Genomic DNA, 8858 nt, shown 5'->3' with positions numbered 1-8858 from the left:
AGAGTTGAAGTCCAACGCACAAACCATTATGCCGTGCTGATTCTAAATAATATCTCTGTACAAAGAGATAAACATAATTTGGCTGCATTGGTCCTGCACCTACTGAAATCATTGTGGCTTAAATTAGTGTTAATATAGTCCTCTCATTTTGGTTTAAGAGCCGCCACCATCTTTAGCAGACTTGGAGTCCATAGTCTTTTCAGTTTACACATTCTCTCATTGACTATCACATCTAGGATTGTAGCATTATTTCAGAGTAAAACCTATTGGACTAAATGAGAGAGTTTTCATCACTCCATATGCACACACTTCAGCTAAACAAAATATTTTAATATCCAGAACACAATGCAGAAATAATCCAGTTTGAAACTCCTTTAACTGGTCTAGCTCAGTGCTAGGGAATTCTGAGAACTGTAACTTGCTGTGGCACCAGAGCTCTCTGAAAGAGAAAGCTAAATGTCTCAGAAAAACTACAGTTCCCAGAATTCCCTAGCATTGAACCAGGGCAGTTTAAGCGGTTTCATACTGGATTTCTGCAGTGTGCTTTGGCACCTAAATTGGCTAAACCCAGGCTTGCTTGAATTACAAAGAAGCAACTGGTATTGTAGCATGCTGTTTTAATTTTTAATTACCATGCCCTTTGGCAACATATACAACAGAAGGTATTACTTTCTGGTAATTCCATAAGAGGTTTGCTAGAACTAGTAAAATGGGGGGAAAGTTTATATGTAAGAACTTTCCATCCTTTTATCTGCCACATTTTGGGAACAAGCAATTTTAAACTCCTACACCACTGAAAATTTCCAAAATACAGTAAGAAGAAAGCCCCATTAAACATAAAGGGATTTCCTTCCAACCATGCAAACATTCCTCAGATTGCAAATTACATACACACTGCAGAAATAATCCGTTTTAACTGGCCGGGTTCAATGGCAGGTAATTCTGGGAACTGTAGTTTTGTGAGACATTTAGCCTTCTCAGTCAGAGAGTTCTGGGGCTGCAATAAACTACAATTCCCAGGGTTCCCTAGCACTGAGCCAGGGCAGTTAAAGCAGTCTCAGACTGGATTATTTTTGCAGCGTGTTTTGGACCTAAGTCAATGCATTTCATAGCAAGTTGCAGGGTACATTAGACTCAAGGCCTCACATAACTTGACTGTTTTGTTTACTTAAAAGGTGACCTTCTTGATGTTTATCAGGAGAGATCATCAGTATAAATGGAGTAAAAACAACACACACGAAGCACAGGCCCACAGTAGGTAAAATGACCAGTTCCCTCTGTACGCCTGTCCTGTAATGCACATCTAGAACAACACTGCCAAAAATCCTTTTTGCACTTGGGGTCCCTCTGACAACAACTGCAAAGCTGACAGAGGAGAATTCACAATGGCATGGAGTAAAGGAACCACCTAAACAAACATGTCCAACTTGCTCACAAGGATTTTTCCATTTGGCAAGAATAGTTCATTGTTTCCTAACTTTGAATAAACTGTCTGACCTGACAAGTTTACATAGGACACATGTCAAAAAGACAATGGTTGCATCTGCACTGCAGAAATAACCCGGTTTGACACCACATTAACTGCTATGGAATTCTGGGATTTGTAGTTTGTTGTGGCACCAGAGCTCTCTGACAGAGAAGGTTGAATGTCTCACGAAGCTGCAAATGCCTGGATTCCCTAGCGTTCAGCAATGGCAATTAAAGTGATATCAAACTGGATTATTTCTGCAATTGAGGATGCAGCCAGATATGCAATGCTGGCAGATGTCCCTTAAATGTTACTTATACTTGCTTACTTGGGAGAAATTGTTTTCATCTGACAAAGCGTAAACACAACAGAGCAATAGACACACATGTTTGTGTTTGGTTTAAATTATGTATTTTGTTCCAGCTGCCACAGTATTCAGGGTCTATGTTAATTGGGCTTGGGCTGCACCCACACTGCAGAAATAATCTGGTTTAACACCACTTTAACATGGCTCAATGCTATGGAATTGTGGGAACTGTAGTTTGTTGTAGCACCAGAGCAAAGCAACAAACTACAATTCGAAGAATTCCATAGCCTTTGAGCCATGGCAGTTAAAGTGGTGTCAAATTGGATTATTTCTACAATGCAGATGCAGTCATATTTACACAAGGTTCTGCCTTTATTATATAGTCTAAATTATTTTAACTCTCTCTGTGTATATATCAAATCCTTTTTCAGAAAAAGGAAAATAAAGGTATTTTTGACCTAAGGACTGGATTCAGTTTCAGAGATCTCCTAAACTGCATTCCATCAGTGGGTGGAGCTAAAATGCCATTTTGGCAGAGTCAAAACACCAGCATATGTTGGTCCTGAGGTTTTTCTGCCAGTTAGATGAGACATTTCAACCTTTCAGAAGAGGAAGAGAAAACCTGTATAGAAAGTAGGAAACGGCAAAGCAATGGTATCATGGGGGAGTTGCCATTCCAGAGAAACCTAGAATGAACCCAGATTGAAACTGTAGCAGATTTCATCCCAGTGCATAAGGCTGTAACTGATGCAAGTTATTATTCATTATTTTTAAAATGAGATTTACACCAAACAGCTTTCACTCATCATATACCTTCCGCACAAAATTACACCGAGATTTTATGTAATCTTATCCACACTTATTTTGAGAGTAAATTTCATTAACAGCCATCTTGGTGTTGTGTTTTGAGCATTGGATTACAACTCTGGTTCGAATCCCTGCTCAGCCATGGAAACTCCCTGTATGACCTTGGGCAAGTCACATTTTCTCAGCCTCAGAGGAAGGAAAAGGCAACAACCCATCTGAACAAATATTTCCAAGAATAATAATAATAATAATAATAATAATAATAGTTCATTTCTAAAGCACTGTAAATGTACATAGCGCTGTGCATACAAATAATCTAATCAATAAAAATAAAACCTGCCAATGGCATACAATCTACAAAATACATATAAAACAATAGAAAACATTGTGATAGGGTCACCATAAGTCAGAAACAACTTGAAGGCACAACAACAACACAGTTTAATTAAACTCAGCTAGGTGAACAAGCTGGGATAAGGCTTTTGCTTTCTCAGTTAATTTCTCTGGAGTTTCAGCAGTTTGGATAATTACCATTGTTATAATTTTCATATAATTTTTAATATCATAATATCAGTAAAATGAACACCATGCCCTGTGGAACACAGTGAAACTTACTTCCAAGCAGTGTTGCCAACAACCCTCAAAGATGTATCCCCGGAATGTTTTACCAAAATCCAAAATCCCCGGAATTCCCCAATATTTATTATTATTATTCAGTCAAAATCCCCAGAAAGAAATTAATTAAATTCCCCGGATTCTGGGGAATTCCCCGGAAATTGGCAACACTGCTTCTAAGTTGGCTTTTGTACTTACATTTGGTAGTTGGAAGTGAACTTCCCTCTGTGTAAATACTCAGAGACCAGCGTTTGAATCCCTGCTCAGCCATGAAAATGCATTGGGTGTCCTTAGGCAAGTCACAGTCTCTCAGCCTCAGAGGATCATAGAGTTGGAAGAGACCACAAGGGCCATCCAACACCCTGCCATGCAGCAGCTCACAATCAAATCACCCCCAACAGATGGCCATCCAGCCTCTGTTTAAAAACCTCCAAAGGAGAAGAAGATGATGATGGAGTAGGATGGCAATGACAAACCCTCTCTGAGGATACTTGCCAAGAAAACCCTCTGATAGGTTCACCTCAGGGTTGCCATAAGTGGGAAATGGCTTAAAGGCAAACAACATACATACATACAAATACTCAGGTGTATGTCCCTCTGAATTCAGACTTACTGTATATACTCAACTATAAGTCATCCTCATGTATAAATCGAGGTCAGGTTTTAGGGCTAAAATGATAGATTTTGATATGAGCCATTTATAAGTTGTGGGTAAAATTTAGGGGCATGGGACAAAGGATCTATAGGATGAAGCAAAGGAAAATTATGCCAAAGAACTTAACAAAATTCCAGCAGGCATATCTGTTTATGCTCCTGTAGCCAAGGGTCCGTTTAGGGGAATTTTATTATTGTTATTAGCTCAAATATTGCAAGAGGGGCTGGCTACAAGAGCCCACCAAAATCGCCCTCCCGATATGTATACGGAGTAGACCAGGGGACCCCAATAAATAAAGCTGAGATGGATATTAATAACTAGATGTCTAATTTATTGAAATAGGGGAAAAACACATGCGTTGTGCATACACTCACACACACACACTCAGGAAAATTAGGGTTGGAAAATGGGAACAGATTTCAGGCGTTACTAATGGAGATGCTTACCAGAATGTAGATTCCCTCCGGGGAGTGAATGGGGTACTGGACAGTGAGACAAGTCCGCTCCGCAACCTGGGAGTGAGCAGAAATGCCGGCTACCAGAACAGAGGTCTGACGGACGTGGAGTGAGTAGACCTTGAAAATGGCGCGCTGAGCAGCCAAAGTGGGGACTTTTTATAGGCCAAATCTGGCCTGAGGCAAAGAGGCTGGCTTGGCCGAAACAAAGGTGTTCTAAAGATTTTCTTTTCACCTGGATGTCTGCTTTAGATAGTATAAAGGGCTTATGCCACTTGAACAATAGGTTCGAGGAGGAGGTTGATAGCTTCAGGGAAGGCTATCCTTTCACTCTTCCCAGCCTTGAGATAATCCCTTCATGCGACTTCCCCGGACCCTCTGAGATGTTAATATGGGTGCTCCCTCAGGGGAGGTGTACATGTCCTCTCGCTTTGCCAGTAATGGAGGACAGGCTGCTAGAGTTCATCCAGGGGTCATTAAGGGTTATCATTGATTCCAAAATTTATATCGAGCAGCATGGGTAACACTCCCACTAAAGGTTGGATGGATGAGAAAGCAGAAGGTCGTCAGTGCTTTCAGGTCAGATGACACTTTTGCCTTTCACCTGTGGATAAGTCATGCTCAGACAGCAAGGGAGCAAGAATGTGTTGTCTCCCCACTCCTAGACTCTTAGAAGCCAACAAAGCCAGTTTAAATCTGACACAAGTCTCTCTTTATATTGCTCTTCTGTTTCCTCTTCTTCAGAGGAAATGTAACCTCATCTTGAACAGGCCAGACATCACATCCTTCCAGAAGTATAGTGATTTATGCTGGATTGTCCCACCACATCACTGCCACTTTCTAACAGTTCCTGTGGTTTGTTCTAAGGGCTAATTGCTTTAAATATTAACCACATTGCTCAATCCTGTGTTACTTTTTTAAAAAACCCTCTATATAAGAACTGTTGGGAATCTAACCAGGACTCAGACTTCTGTAGGAAAGTGGAGTTTAATTTTTTCTGCCTTTGCCACAATCCTGCCGCTCTGAAGCTGATATTTGCATGGAGGGGGAAGGTTCCCAGCGCAGCAATAACCACTTCCTGACCAATTTAAATAGCAGCATTAGACTTGCTTCATGTTAAATAGTATGTGGGCACTATTTCAATCTTGATTCCACTGATTCCACCCAAGATACTAACTTTGAGTATGAAATACAGAAAAATACCTGCAATTGCTTTCAGGGATCTCTGAATGCAAATAAATTAAATATGTATGTAAATTGCTGGGGGGGGGGGATGTTGATAATTAATTAACTACAAAAAAAATATAAAGCCTATTTTTATGTTGTAAAAATAAATAAATAATTGTCTCAGTTGGTAAACCATTTTTGAGCGACTTACAGGACACCAGCATTTAATGTCTGGAAAGTAAACATCACAACATGCAGTGTCCTGTAACCCAGAAAGGATGAACTGAAGTTTTCTTATATAAAACATCTAAACACTTTTCACCCTTAATGTCCATCTAATATTTCAAAACACTGAGGAATCATGCATTGATTTGATCTTAAGGCTGAACTGGGTCACCTTATTTGTCTTACCAGTTTCCAGTCCAGATCATTCTAATCTAACACTAGTTAATGAGACAAGGCTAACTAGGGTTTGTTCTGGAGTATACCTTCACCATTTGTCATTACCTGAACTCTGTCCTTACATCCAATAAGTCATTTTCTTACAAACTAGTAATGGTTTCTGTCTCTACAAATCTTTGAAGTTGCAATCCAACTAATTAATCCATTTACAGACAGACAGGAGTGGAAGTGAACAGTTGAGAATCTCGCGGCAAACATGCAACCATAGTCACTATGAAGATTAAATCTTATATGGCAATATTAAAATTCAGATGTAGATTATAAAAGAAATGTAGCATGTGCCTGAGGATGACAGAATGAGGAGCACATCACCAGAAACTATGTGGTGGGCTAGTGGAAATTGTGGTGTGCAGGACCTTGTTATTGTGAGTGTGTGTTCACATACACCAAAGACCCACAGTAGACAGCATAATGCTGTACACAATTAAGGTCATCATGACTGCAATTCTATTAATTACCAGGGACAAAGTTTCAATAGAAACTCAGTGTTGCTTACTGTGTAAGTGCAACTTGCAAAATATGGGGAGCAGTAACAAAAGCCAGTTGAAATTCAACAGCTAGCTTTTAACTAGAAATGTAAAATCTAGCAAAGAATAAAATGTTACCATTTGATTTTCTCTCACAGAAATGGCAACAACTACAAAGCTCTGACTTTCTCCTTGCCACAATCAATAGTAAAAGGTGAAAGTGTCACTATCACTTTTAATTTGGCAGAGTATGAGAGGTCTTTCAGTTGCCTTGGCAGTCAGACACCTTTCATACAACACAATTGTAACAGTATACAGTTGGCTCTCCATATCCACAGATTATTTATCCACAAATTCAAGCATCCACAACTTGAAAATATTTTTTTAAAAAATATGAATTCCAAAAAGCAAACACTGAGTTTGCTATTTTATATAAAGGTCACCATTTATCTATGCCATTGTATTTAATGAGACTTGAACTTCCACTGATGTTGGCATTCACGGGGATCCTCAAACCTCAGCGGATACCAAGGACCCACTGTAATTCCATTTTAACTGCTATGGCAGCTCCCTATAAAATCCTGGGATTTGTAGTTTCTTGATGTGTTCTCTGGCTGAGAATTTTAAATGCTCCCCCTAAACTGCAAATCCCAGGATTCCATGGGAGGCTGCCATAAATGTAGTATGAAAGGTTGTTAGCAAATGAGGTAATTGTTTCTACTCTGAAAGAAGTCCCAGAGCTATGCTCTCCTACTTTTCTTTTCTGCTACATCACTGATCCTTTACAAGTTTGATGATCAAGGTGACATTTACCTTGGACTAAAAACCCAATTTGAACACAGAGGAACTTGTCTGTGAGAGAAAGCAAAGTTAAGGAAACTAGAAGAATCACCAACATTTTGTTAGCAAGTACATTTACAGGTAATACTACTGAATTGACAGTAAAAGGCTTCACTTGCTGATTGTGAAAATCATCCCAGTTAAAGCATAAGAGTCAAGTCAAGCAATTTTCTGGTCAGTTGGCAACTCAGTCCTTAGCTAGAATAACTTTCTTTTTATTTGCTGCTGTTCTCAGTGGCACTTGTCCCTTGTATGTGTGTCAAAAGGACCTTGATCCTGGTGATAATTCTACATTTACTGCCCAGTGTTAATGTAAAACTTCCAGCCATTCCAAATATTTACTCAGAAGTAAATGTCAGTTTTGTGGGAGTTACTGCCAAGTAGGTGCACATAAATGGCAGCTTTACAGGCCTCAATCCTACACTTACCTTGGAGTAAATCCTTCTTAAATAAATTGAAGCTCCTTCTGAACAGACATACATAGGATTGCATTGACAGTTTGGTTCTGTGTACATTTGCTCATAGCATGTTCCCATTGACTGAATAGTGGAGAGGGCTCCTGTATCTTTAATGGTTGAACAGAAGAGGGAATTTTAGCAGGTGATTCTTGTCACTCAGCCAGGTAATAAGCAAGCCCTGTTAAAATTCCCTTTTCTACACAAGTACAGGAGCCCCTTTCTTGTTTTTACACCAAAAAGCCTAGCTAGAGATCACTGGATGAAATGCTTCTCCTATCCTTTTGGAAAATAAAATTTTTCAGAGAGAACGATCTTCTCCCTTCTTTAAGATTATTTTTCCCACGTAAAGAGATTTTTTTAAAAAAACTGAGGAACAACAAATCTGGCCATCAGCCTCACATTCTTTCTCACATGTACTTAAATATAATACAGTCCAGAGATACTTTAATGATCTTCTTTGCTCCAGTGGCTGTAAACTGGCTGGAGGATTCTGGGTGCTGTAATCCAAAATAGTTTTGATGAGCATGGTGTCCTAGACAGGTATGTACCCTAGAAATTAGCTCAGTTAAACCCAACAGGATTACTTCTGAGTGAGCATGCATAGGGTTACACTGGAGGCCTTTGAAATTATCATAGCACCTATATGAGCTTGTCTTTCATTTCACTCCATTTTATTAACAGCAGGAGCAGTGATTTCCCCCTTAGTACTTTGAAAGGTTAAAAATGTTCTCTCAAAGGTTGCTAAAGTAGACTTTGGCCCTCTTGGCTCATGCTTTCATATGAGTCAGCTTTCTGGGCATTTACATTAATCATGGCATGCAAACATGTCATTGCCTACCAAGCTGGAATGTCAGCTGTGAACGTTTCAGAGGACAGTATAATTCTACATATAACACATTGCAATATGCAGTGGTGTTGTGACTTTAACAGTTGCTTTACAGCAGAAAGTTAATAGGTGAGCTTTCCTCCTCTTCTCCAGGCTGAAAAAAGGTCCACCAGCTGAATTTCTAAATTGTTGTGCAGCTGTTAGAGACACAGGGCCTCTAGCAGATGAATGAAATTTCCAAGCTCCTGAGTACAGGGAAACTTCTGGTCTTTCTGATGCTGGTTTGTAAATCTGGTTTATAAATCTTTCAGTGCTAGTTGTGACTGATGGG

The sequence above is a fragment of the Sceloporus occidentalis genome, unplaced genomic scaffold (assembly GCF_023333645.1).
Source record: "Sceloporus occidentalis isolate IW3139 unplaced genomic scaffold, rSceOcc1.0.p SCAF_6, whole genome shotgun sequence".
Classification (NCBI taxonomy): domain Eukaryota; kingdom Metazoa; phylum Chordata; class Lepidosauria; order Squamata; family Phrynosomatidae; genus Sceloporus; species Sceloporus occidentalis.
Note: the sequence above shows the minus strand (reverse complement) of the source record.